Source organism: Hirundo rustica, chromosome 10, assembly GCF_015227805.2.
Source record: "Hirundo rustica isolate bHirRus1 chromosome 10, bHirRus1.pri.v3, whole genome shotgun sequence".
Taxonomy (NCBI): Eukaryota; Metazoa; Chordata; class Aves; order Passeriformes; family Hirundinidae; genus Hirundo; species Hirundo rustica.
Genome location: NC_053459.1, coordinates 22,865,266 through 22,878,597, shown reverse-complemented (window position 1 = coordinate 22,878,597; position 13,332 = coordinate 22,865,266). Strand labels below are relative to the sequence as shown.

The 13,332-nt window shown below is 40.8% G+C and overlaps 1 long non-coding RNA gene across 1 annotated transcript; it reads right to left on the bottom strand.

The window, feature by feature from the left end:
* Window positions 1–5,077: 5,077 nt before the first annotated feature.
* LOC120757260 (uncharacterized) lies at window positions 5,078–9,737 on the bottom strand. The gene is made up of 3 exons (XR_005702431.1): window positions 9,713–9,737; window positions 9,164–9,336; window positions 5,078–6,270 (listed from the first exon to the last, which is right to left on the bottom strand). It is a non-coding gene; the product is annotated as an uncharacterized LOC120757260 (long non-coding RNA).
* Between the last annotated feature and the right edge of the window lie 3,595 nt (window positions 9,738–13,332).

The following is a 13,332-nucleotide window of genomic DNA, read 5'->3' as shown; positions in this document are numbered from 1 at the left end:
AGGGTCAGACTGCGCCTCCGGACAGGATCCAGCAGCGCTGGCATTCCCGGCATTCCTGCTCCCCTCCGGACACCTAAATGGATGGCAAAGGAGAAGCAAAACTGAGGGAATTTCAGAAGACAATGGCAGATGCCCAAACAGAAATCCATGGCCGGCTGGTTGAGAAGGAGAAATGCACTTTTCAGAAGCCTTAACCTACAGCTGAGGATGCCGGCCCAGGCAGAGGCAGGATATTTATCTGACCGAGATCCACTGGAAAAATCCAAACACTGCAGCAAATTCAGCCAAGTCAAAACACCAATCCCTTGAAATCTCTCCTCCAATAGTGTGGATGTTCCAGCAAAAGCATCCCAGCCCTGTGTGAGCCGTTTCATTCCTTTATTGCAAAGGCTGCATGTATTCCCCCTACCCTACCTTGAAATGTCTCGTTCCTGTCTTTGATTTCAGCTGGTTCAACTTGACACCCTTTTTTCTCCCCCCAAAAGCAGTTTACTCACTGCTGAGCCTTAAAAAGCCCACTGTGACACGAGCAACACTCTTTGTACTAAAAACCAGAGGTGTGGAGAATGGCATTATGCATGGCAAGAGCTGGAGATGCTGGGAATAATATTCAAAGAGCAGGAACGTGCGAAGTTCGGAGCTGCCAATGGAAACAAAGGGAGCAGCAAGAAAGGAGACTGTAGAAAATGTCTTGTCAGTGACTCCTGGCCTGGAGTTGAATCCCTAGGTGAGCCTGTGGCAGTCTCTGGAATGCTAATGTGGCGCTTAACATTACCCAGAACTGGGCTGAGTTTGCAGACTAGAGAAAATAGAGAATGGAAATGGGAACACAAAACTGCCGGCAGAGCTGAGGGAAACAGCAACCAGGGGGAGGATCCTGCGTGAATCCTGGAAAAACAGGCTGGAAGAACAACAAGGACCTTGGTGGCACAGAGCATTTTACAACCATGGCACTCCCAGAGCTCTCCTGGCACTCCGAAGGACACAGCAGATCCATGACATCCTTTGGGATCAAAGAACTCAAGGAGTGACCCATTAGCACCTCATTCTTCTCTCCCTGGTTTTCTTTGCATTCAGGACATGTTTTTACTCAGCTGAGGAGATCTGAATTGCAGCAAGGAGTGTTTAGTGTTTACACAAAGTTTTACATCAACACCATGAAGTATTTTGCCACTAGCATTCCATTTTGGTGTATTTTAGTAAGTAATATTTTGAGATGAATGTCCCAGATATTACATGTCAAGTATTTTCAGATCATTACCAGCCATCAGAAATTAATAATACTTTAGTAGCAAGAAAATAAAGAATATAATTTGCCATCAGAAAAAAAGAAAACTTTGTAAAATAAACCTGCAAGAACAATTTAGAACTATTTTTAGGATGTTGACTTGTTTGGATCCTCTGAAACCTGAAATGACAAAGCTCTGCTTTTAAAGACATGAGATGGAAAATAGTCCCATCGTGTATTTTTTAAATCTCATAGAAAGAGACATCTTGTAACAATTCCACAGCGATGAAGTTGTCAGCAGTGTGATCAGGTAACCTGCCAAGGTTTCAAAACACTTTAGATATAAAAAGAAGACCGGCTTTGAAAAATACCAATCCTACTTTTAAAAGTAAACTTTAGAAGTATCTTAGAATCCCACCCGATTGTACAATCACAAATTCAGATATTCTAAAATAAATCAAATCTGTAGCTATTAAATTGAACAGCAATAAGATATCTATGAATGTACTGCTGTCATTTCTAAAAGATTGTATATATAGCAGGGACCATATTACTTTCCCCAGCCTCTCACCAAGTAATTTGTGTATTTTTTTCCAGAGATAACTTCAATATTCTGTCAAAAGGTGAAAGGGTTTGGGGTTTTTTTTTGACAAAAAAAGAAGATGTCCTTCTCAGAAATGTAATTACTTTGAACAGCCAACCAAACTTTGTGAGAAGATATCGATGCAAATATCCCATGGACCAGCAGCCAGCCCTAAATCCTCAATTCTCTGCTCACCAAAGCCCAGCTTAACTCAGATAACGTCAGGTAACGTTAGGCAGCGAGTTTTGGAACTGATGTGAATTTCCCTTCCTGCTGCGTTTCCGAGGTAAAACGTCAGCCTGAAGGAAAAGGAAGTGTTCCGTGGAGCACTGTGGGCTCTGCTCAGGTTTGGAAGGAAGTCAGAGGGAGGCCTCCAGGTGCTCTGTGCCCTGGTACTTGAATAAATTCCTCAGGAACAACTCATCCTGAACAAACAGGATCCTGAACTGGGAACAGATCATCCGTGAACAAATGTGATCCTGAACCAGGAGCAGATCACCTGTAAACAAATGGGACCGTGAACCAGGAACAGATCATCCTGAACAAACCTGATCCTGAACCAGGAGCAGATCACCTGTGAACAAAGGGGATCCTGAACCAGGAGCAGCTCACCCTGAAAAATGGGATCCTGAACCAGGAGCAGATCATCTGTGAACAAATGGGACCGTGAACCAGGAGCAGCTCACCCTGAAAAACGGGATCCTGGAGCGGCGCCAAGGCCGGGATGTGCTGAGTAGGTACCACTGGCGAGTCAAGATGCCTCAGGGCACCTTGAGCTCACACACCCGATTTTTCCACTCTGTCAAAAACGGTCTGAGAAGAGATTACATCATGCAACCTGCCATCTCCTTTTGTCTTTTGTTGAATCCCTGTCCTTCCCCCGGCCGGCTCGTGCAGTCCCCTCACGCACCTGGCACATCTCCCAGACCTCACACCGAGCTCCATTAGAGAGGGAGAATGCTGATTTGGGGTGATCTGCTCTGTGTCTCCATAAAACATGTCCCTACCTCCTGATTCCAGTTGTAGAGGAAATCTGTGACCAGCAGAGCATGAGTAAGATGAGGAGCCCTTATGTATCCGATGTCTTCCTCCAGGTTAGAAAAGGCAAGAGGCAGAAGACGTCTCCCTGGGTGTGATGGCTGTGGCAGTGCCAGGCTGGACCCATGCTGACAACCAGCTTGCAACACAGAAGGCAGCCTCTTAATAAACACCAAACCCTTCTAACCTGAAAGATTGCAGCCACTCTAATCACCGGAAATTTAATTGTTCAAGGAAGGCTCAGGAAAGTCGCTGTGGAGCCAGAGAACAATGATGTTTTTGCCTTTTTTTTTTTTTTTTTTTCCTTCTGATATGATCCAACCCACTGTGTGGTATTACAGCACATGAGATTAGACAGAAATTCAGATACTTGCTCAAAATGGACCTCAGTGAAAAGTGCTTGCAAGATTTTGTCATAAATAAAAATTAGTGTTTGTTTTTTTTTTTTTCCTATGTCCTCTTACAAGTGCCTGTGATGTGCTCATTACTCAGAGACTTTGCTTTATAGAACATTTTTGAAAGGGATATTTTAGTTCTTGTATTTACACACAAATTGGTTTAATCACAAATCCATAGATATTTTAAGATATTTTTGAGGCCACTCGTAAATTACAAACTGTGAAGCTTTTAACTTGCTTTTTCCCCCTCTTGTGCTTAAAAGAAATATTAGTTTGACAACACTGAAGGCAGCAGGGACAGTTGCATTAAAAATTATGTCTTAATAATTTCAATGCATGAACCAGACCACGTAGGACTGTCACTGCCACTATAGGATATAAAAGAAACCATGCAATTATATCCAATCCAAAGGCAGCCCTGTTGCCCACAACAGTGGGAATTTCTTATGCTGGAGAAAGTGGATAGATTCTGAATAGGTAACACCAGTTTCCAACAAGCAAACCCTTGGAACAAAATAAATAACTATAAAATCGATTATATCGTGTCCTATGCCTTTTGTTTCTGTGGGAATAAAGTTTTATTTCCCTCAGTAAATTTGTTTGCTGAAGGAATGGATTAGAGAATCACACTAGAGAGATCCTGTAATTCACAGCCTCAGCTCTTATGCCCTGAAAGTCCTTTTTCAGAGACTTTTCTCCCTTAACCAGGCAAACCCCCACATCCTTGCATATCCCCACATCACCATATTTCATATTCTTGCTGCTGTACTTCAGTAACTCCTCCGGTGGCAGAGAAGGTTATTCAGGTCTGGAAGGGTCTCTGGTGAGCTGGGGCAAATGTATTTAGTCGAGTCCCTTTTTTTGATGATATCATTTGGAAAACAGTCCAAACTGTTGGTCTGAGCCTTGTTCCTGCCCTCCAGCACACCAGATTTGGAGACAGCTGCCGAGCCAGCAAGATGTCAGAGCTGCTGACGCCCCCGAGCTCATTCGAAATGAGGTGCAGCTATCAGGGGGCAGAAGAAAACTGGGGAAAACCCCCTCTAATACCTCATTAGGAGCTGCAGACCTGATTCTGAAACCTTCCCTCCTCTCTGCGGCAAATACTTCATAGGTCAAAAATTTGTCAACCTATAAACTTAAACTTCTTCAAAATCGTCCAAGCCTCTTTATCATGCATTAGAACTGCCTGAAAATCACAAGACATTTGCCCAAATAATGAGAGTTTTGTCGCAATGCTTGGAGCTGGCCTTGAAATGTCGATGTCCTTTCCAAAATGGAAGTGTGGTTGTGCAGATCCATATATCCATAGCCCACTGCAGATTGTGATTTACAGCCTTTGAGAGGCATAATATAAATATTGTATAAACATTACAATCCTGTCACAGAACCCAGATGGGTTTGGGCAGGAAGCGACTTTAAAATTCATCTCGTTCCACCCCCTGCCATGGCAGGAACACCTTCCACCATCCCAGGGTGCTCCAACCTTGGACACTTCCAGGGATTATTATCCTAAAAATATCATCTCAATACTAAATGTTGTGCAATTTAATGTGAATTTTTTGTAGATCAGCACCAGAGAGGTTTGTGCAAACTGATCTAAGAAAAACACCAGCTCACCTATCGAGTATTTGTGTTTAAAACTCCCACAAGGCTAAAACTGAAAGGGTTTACAATTTGTGCCTAATTCTGACTGTGGGTTGTACATTCTGTTCATGAGGACCAAAGGCTCCTGGCTTTAGGTGACTCCATCTTTACCCATGGTTTTATTTTCCCTTGCTAAAAACCTGGGATCCATTCAATGTTCCAAGACAGGCACCCCCTTGCTGTGACTGTTTTGATGTGGTTTATTTTAATTAAATTCTCTTTTTTTTTGCTACAGTGGAAGCAGGAAAACCTGTGACACATCATTTGGCCTTTCACATCACTTAATAAAGGAACATGTTTGATATGAAGATAGGATCTACCCACGTGATACCCCTTTGTACAGTTCAAGAGTGACACATTTCAGAGGTTACACTTTACTGGAAAAAAAACCACATTTCACTGTTCACCTTGTGCTGATATGATCTGCAATCCATGAGACAATGTGAAGGGAAGGCAGGGCCATAAAAACTGTGTGACTTGAGCTGAGAGGAAAATAAAACCTTCAGTAAAAGTAAATAAATAAATCATCGCTAAAGCAAAATATGAAAAAAACTGTACAGGAAAAAAAACACAATTAAAAAACTCAGTGGTTATCACTGTACACAAATAATGCAAGAAATTCTCAGGAGATATAAAATGATACAAAACAGTGGTTTGAAAATTTTTTTGAGAAGTTAATGTAAAATAATTTTGGTTGGGATTCCTTAAAATGTTTCCTGCAAGATCCTGTGGTCATATTTATGTACCAGTAGAGATTATTTGAATTTGCCTTCACATAAACACATGGAAGAACCATATATGGAAAATTACAATATGGAAAATTACAATTTGGAAATTTACAATATGGGAATTTACAATATGGGAATTTACAATATGGAATTTTACAATATGGCATTTTACAATATAGAGAAGTACAAATGTTCAGATACAGACTGGGTTTCTAAGGAAAGATAAGTGCTCCTCACCAACTGGTTTTTCCTATTTTTTTTTCCCCCCTCTAAAAGAACTAGTTTCTCGGAAGGGAAAAATGAGATCAATCTAATCTATCTGGACTTCAGTAAAACACCTGATTAATTGCCACGCTGGAAATTACTCGTTAAAGCAGTGCAGATGAGGATCTGCACAAAAAAAATGAGGGTGGCCTGAGCCCATCTGAAGGAGACGGAGGAGTGGACTGATGAGTTGAGGCTGAATTTCCCCGTGGCAGCACGGATTTATTCCTTTGGCATTTTGATGCCTTACCTAGAGAATCACTGCCCACCCACAGGATTCTTCCAGGTAAATACAGGGATGTGCAGAGGTGTTTAACCACGGAGCAAAGAATAAGAGCACATAAACTGTGATCAGGATCGTATTCATCTTCCTCCTAAAACCACCTACGAATGAAAAAAGGTAGGTGTTGGCCTTTTTATGGCTTTGTGGCACGTCACTCTGTGAGTAATGACTGTGAATAAATATTGCACCCAGGGCATTTTAATCTCCCTTCCTCCTGAAGTTCCTAACGATATCCGTACCCACAGATTTATGTTCCCCACCCAGCCAGGCTCAGCAAATGACAAACCCTGGCGTTCAATTGCATTAAATGATAATTAGTCAGTCTACTTCTAATCTGATGGTTAATAGATCACGTCAAAGGCTTTCTTATGAAGAAGATTGAACTGGAATTTCATCTCTAGCATTAACATAATGCATCACGATACTGGGTCCCAATCCCACACCTGAAGCTTCGAGGAAGCCTGGATATGGAAATCAACTTAAATCCAAGATTTCTGCCTCAAGTGTCTCGCTGTGCAATGTGCCAAACCAAAATCTACGTATTTTTGTCCCCCTGGACTTGGGATAAATTGAGATTTTAAATTCATAGTGAATTATGTTATCTGAGTCGAGCATGACAAGGCAGGGCTCCCAAGACTTAACCAGGAATAATGGGGTGAGGAGAGAATCCCAAGAAAGAAATCTGAGAAAGATCCATGCTGACATTTCTATCTAAAATATTTATACAGCAGGAGTAGACTCGGTGAGAATGCTCCTCCACTGCACAGTCACTCTTTGTAAACTCAAAACACATTTTAAGAAATAAACAACAGGAATACTAAAAACTGAATTACAGAAAGAATGGGATGGATTTGCTCAGCTGGAGCTTCTAGCTCACAGAGGAAGAGCAGGATGAGTTCCTGCCATGAACTTCGCAATACAGAATTTAAAAAAGTATATGTGAGGAGTCATGAGGAACATTTACTGAGATCCAACCTGAACCTCAATAAAAAATGGGAGGAAATTTATCTTCTTATTTAAACCAGTTATTATGATTGTTATTTTCACTCTTCTTAATTCGGGAATCAAAAGCTGTGGATTTCTTTACCATGCATTGTGTTTCCTCAGTAGGAATCTCCACAGATCAAGCAACTGCCAGAGTCTGGGCTTAGTGAAAAAGGGAATTGATGTTCTATCAAGTGAAGTGCAGCCTTGATCTGGTAAAAAGTTACAAATAGGAGTAAAGAACTTCATACAAGTAGAGTTATTGATTTCATTTGCTTTGTACTGGATCGATTTCAAGGCAATTTATTCACACAGAGTCCATCTTTTAGAACATTGGAAATAATCTTCATCATTGTTAAGCTGAAAAAGTATTTCAGCATCAAAAAAACGGCATCCTTTCAGAAATTAAATGTAAATAGAGAAGGCAAACCTGCTATAATGCTGTAATTGATGAACTTATCATTCTTTAGGAATACACAGCTCTGGGTGCATTATGGACTGAGATCTTCAGCAGAGAAAACCTCTGAAAACATTTTTCCAGTGTTCCATCTGAGAACTTAATTATTATTGAAGGGTAAGCAAATAGATCTGCAAATTCAGGGGTTTATAGGGAACATCGCGAAATTAGATACCAATTACTTCTATCAGCAAACTGCCAAAAGCGTTATTTCGTTATTTGGAGGCTGAATTTGTCGGAGTATCTACTTTTTGGAACAGAACTTCCCTGCTTTAGAAATGCAGCCCCCCTGCAGCCGAGCTAACCCTACACATAAACCATCTCCAGCAGACTTCACCGGAAATAATTTCACACCACACTCCACAGCTTCCTAGTTCCTGGTGGGCTGAGGAGTGCTGGGGAAATTAAAAAACAAAACAAAACAAAACAAAACCCAAAACAAAAAAAACAGGAATAACCAAACTCCCCAGCAGTCTCCTCGTGTACATCTTAGCAAGAAATTCTGAGTGCGCAGACAGGGAGAAAAGGAATTCTCTTGTTGAAGAGAGGCCAAGAGAGCCTAAAAAGAGAGATTAATGACATGGCTCAGTTAGAGCAGCACAAGTCTAAACTGCCTTGATTATTCTGTCTAAAAGTTGCCCTGTAAGTGAATAAAACCTGAGGAAACCTTCACTTCACCTGCTGCAAAGTTGGTTTGTTGCCCTGCACAGCCCTACACAGGCTTTGCCAGCACTTTACTGATGGGTTTGCAGAACAAAAGAGAAACAAAACCAGATAACCAGCACCTTCCAGTGCCTAAAGGGGCTCCAAGGGAGCTGGAGGGGGAATTTTTACAAGGACATGGAGGGACAGGACACAGGGAATGGTTTCCCACTGCCAGGGGGCAGGGATGGATGGGAGATTGGGAAGGAATTCCTCCCTGTGAGGGTGGGGAGGCTCTGGAAGAGAATTCCCAGAGAAGCTGTGGCTGCCCCTGGATCCTTGGAAGTGTCCAAGGCCAGGCTGGAAACTGGGGTTTGGAGCACCCTGGGACAGTGGAAGGTGTCCCTGTCCCAGGGGTGGCACTGGATGACCTTTAAGGTCCCTCCCAACCCAACCCACTCTGTCAATCTGTGATTATTTGTATTTTCCATAAGTAAGGGAAAAAGAGATGAAATACACCGCGAAACACACTGCTAAACAACGTCGAGATTAAGAAAAATATTCCTCTGTATTTAACTGGAATGAGCTCACTGTAAATCAAAAGCTTATAAGTTTTAAGGTTGTAATTGGATCAGCAGGGCTCTGACAGCTCTCTGGTTTTATGGCAGCGTGGATCTAAAAGGATGGCTTTCTCTGAAAAAGAGGCTCACGAGAGACAAGCAGTAAAAAAGATCCAGCCTGGGATATATTTTCAAAGGAATTTCAAATAGACTATCAATCTCTTAATGCTCCTTTTGTATTATGAGCAAACAGAGCTTCGGTTTAAACTTCAGAATGCAACCTACCCTACTTTGCCAAGTTTTCCTCAGTGCACCTAAAACCCCTTTATTTGACAGATGACAAGGACTTACCTGACTGTCTGCAGTGTTTGATTTACACTCTTGACAAGCACAGTCCATTAAATCAGGGGGATGCCAGCCAAAGGGAGTGACGGAGGTTTCCAGAGCCGCAGAGGAGGGAGTCAGAAATAAATGGTGAGGTTTTCACCTCTGCAGCCCAGGCACCCAGCTCGCTGTTATCCAGACTGTTATCGTGCAAAGAAAATTATTATAGCTCAAAATAAAGTTAGAGACATGTGACAACCCCAGTCAGTAATTAAGATTCCGTGGAGAGCAGCGTGCCGAAATTGATAACAAATGCTTATAACCCTGTCCCTAAAATCCATTTATCCGAGTTCCACTGACTTTCATTGGGACTTAGATATCTAAGCCAGTGAGATGCTTTAGAATAACAAATCCAGAAAGAGCTGCAGATAAAACCCTGGGCATCTTCAGTGCAGAAGGTTCTGCCTCTCCATTCCTGAAACACAAAACTCCATAAAATGCCTGCCCTGGATAACAGCAGGAGCCCAGAGCTCTGCTGAGAGATTCTAAATAAAGGGTCAGGTCTTGGGGCATTACCTCATTGCAGCTGTGTGAAGCCTCCTCCTTAAGGGCTGGGGACATTTGTAGCCTTTTTTATCAATAAAAATGGCAACAACGAGTTGGGTTTTTCTCCACCTGGGTGTTCCAGGTAAATCCCATCCCTCCCATCAGCATTCCAGGCACGCAGAGGGCACAGGGAAGGGAAGGCCACCTGTCAAGCGGAAAGAGAACAAGTGTTATTAGGGAGGATTTTACAAAGTGACAATAGCTGGAGCAGCAACAGGGACAGTATATATGCTTAAAATACAGACAGGAGAACAGCCTTGGCAAAATTAAAATATATATTTATATATACATATAAATATATATAACCCTCCCAGAGGAAATTACATTAGGGAGATCAAGGACCAAGTTTTATTTTCAATTTATATGGAACCTATAGGGCAAATGTATTAAGCCTTTGACAGCCCAACAGAGCTTTGAACTTAGCTTGATCTCATTTGTAGTAATATTTTATTACTAGTTCATAATTAAACTTTTAGCAAAAGCCATTCTGTATCACCAGCACAGGCCAAGAACAAAGTTTGGGTGTCAACCCTGTACCCACATTGCTGGAAATAGGCTAAAAAGTATAAATATTGAACAGCCAGAAAATGTGACACGTCTTACAAGGGGAAAATATCATGGCTTGAAGTATATATTATTAAAAGAGAGATAAAAGGGGGCAGTGGGACATGTGTAATCTAAATCTAGATTATCTAGTCAGGGAAAAAAAAAAAAGCAAGGGATAACCTAGTGAGATATGAAAATATCCATTAAATGATGCCTTTGTGTTGACCCTCAGAGCTTCCCAAATTTTTGGCACATGTTGTGGATAAATGGCTGCCTAAGAGTCCCAGCGTGGTATTGACGTCAGCACTGCCCCACAAAATCATTAAACCCAACTCAGATTTCCGAGTTAATGGACATATTTTTAACATACTGCAATATTTCTCCAATAACAATGTTCTCCAATCAAAGCTCCTCCACGAAAATTCCAGTGTTTCACATATGAATTACCAAATTTAGGAAAGATTACCCTCACGTGTGGAGTAAATTACAAAACCTTCCTTTAAAAAAAGCCACTACTCTTAAATGGAAGCCTTTCCAACAGGAACAGTCATTTATATTCATGGCATGAACCTGCAGCAATATGACAATAATTCCAAAGTTTACATTATGGATTCAGAACTGGAGATCAAATGCCTGCAGCATCCCTTCCACTGGTTCCAGGTTATCATCCCAGGTGCATTTGTGGAGAAAAACAGAGTCAACAACATCCTCAGAAAAGAAACCAGGTGTACGCTGTCATGTATTTATAATTGTGATAATTCTCATTCCTTCCAGGGCATTAAAAATAAACTTTCTAGATATTTTTGTTGCTGCTGTTGCTGAATAATTTTTGAATTACATTTTCTCTGTAGACTCTAGGCTTACTTAAAATATTTTTTTTTTTTTTCTTTCAGGGAGCACACTATTTAAGATAATTTGGTTGATTAATTCATTGATAGATAAATGTTATAGTCCCATGTTTGAAGAAATGCTCATATTTTTTGGCAAAATCCTACCAGGCACATACAGGAAAAGGATAAAAGTGACACAGGCTGGTTGGTGCTCAAGCAAGGATTATTATATTCATTTATTTTGTTCTTGGGGCTCACAGACTGCACCTGTTGTTCTAACCCACTATAAAATGGGGAAAATACCCAAATAAAGGAAATACCAACCTCTGTTAAATGGGTGCAGTCATTATTGCTAAGATTGGGGTTTTTTTCTATCATTATTCTGAGCTGCTTCAATCTTCCTTTCAATAAATGTGTTGCTTTTTTTCAGTCTCAAATATCAATGACTGCAACTGCTGGTAAAGGTTCATTTCATAATAATTGCTGATTCTTGAGTAAAAAAGCATTAGAATCACGTGAAACATTACCCTTGCAATAAGAATTTGAATAGAGGGGAATATTTCACAATAAACTCTACTGAATCCTTCAACTTGTGGACTTTTTTACTTAAGTACCACCGCTTCTTTGTACAATAGGTCAGATCACTGGGGATGAAGCCTTTGTGCTTTTTTAATTAATTTCCTCATTTATCTTGATGATCTCCTAGATTTACTGAAGCAATCTACAAGAGTGTTATTTTAATAAAATTGCTGTCACCATTTCTCTGCCTGGAGTTTCTAACTGAGAATATTGAACAATCTACTGAGGATTTACAAGTTTAAAACAAATTGGCTGCTGTTTGCAACCGTTCCAGAGTGCTGACACTCACCAACCAGATGCATTTCCCAATCCAAAATTTATCATGTTTGTGATAGCTACAGAATGTTTTACCATATTTATCCTAGAAAATGTTATAAGTATTTTTAAATTCTATATATGTTAAGTATATATATATATTGTGTATAGTTTACTTATGGACACAGGCTGTAGAATTGACCTCAAATATCTCACTTTGTTTACTTATTATATCGCATTTTATAATGCCTTCACATTGTTAACTTATTTAATTAAGTAGGTTTTGATGACTTCTTTATTTCCCTGCAATGAAAGATGTAGATCTTCCAGACTGACACAAATTTCTTCCCTTAGGGAAGAGCTGCTCCATTTTACCCCTGCTGAAGCTCTGGCCAGTGGATTCCAGTGGTGCTGTGCTCCAACTGCAATTCCAGTCCAGATGAAACTCTCATCCTGCAAAAATCTTGGTCCTCGGAGGTGATGAAGCTGATGAAGCTCATAAAAAATCTTGCACTTCATAATATCAAAAACTGGACTAATAAAACTAATGCACCTGCACTTCACCAAATTACCAATTGTGTCCATCAGTGCTGCAAACCCTGGTGCAGTTTGGGCATTCCCTGGAGAGAGAACTTTAATGTAATTTAATGAGACTGTGGGACTAGAGTGGAAATATCTTTTTGTTTCTCATTTAGACACCTTGCCTTTTAATACTCCATCACTATTCATTAAGCTTAAACTGCATTTTTAACCTCTATTCAAACCCATGTTTTAAGGTGAGATGGTTTCTTGAGAGCCCTCTGGCAAGAACTGCAAGTCCCTCAAACTGCAGCCCTTCCTGGCAAACAAACCTGCCCAAAAATGGGAGATCATCAAGGAAATCTTGACATGGAAAAGAAACATTTCACTTCTTTCTTCCTTCCTTTTTTTGTTTTCCCTGTTCTTTTTAAGGTAAGTTTCTTCTTTCTAGCAGTTATTTTCTTGTCATTACAGTGAGCAACGCTAGGAAAGGCACAGAAAAAAAAAAAAAAAAAAATTACTCCAGAAGTCCATAGATTTCCATCTGTCATGGATGAGTTAATCAGTGCAGAGCCCTAGAGGAAAGTCAGGTACTTTAGGCCGTGTTTAAAACCTAACGAGAAAATTGGTGTTGACCCTGGATCCAGCTGGGAATAACTGGGTAACTTGAATCAGTATCTTTATTTTCTGTGCCCTTCCTTGTGATGAGCACAGGGAATCCAGCTGGAGCTGAGGATGGATGGATCAGGCATCAGGCTCAGGACATGGTAAAGAAAAACAAATCCAGCTGAGGGAAACACATTTACCATCATTCCTGAGGCACCGCTTCCTCCAGCAGGCAGGAGCTGAGCAAAGTTCAAA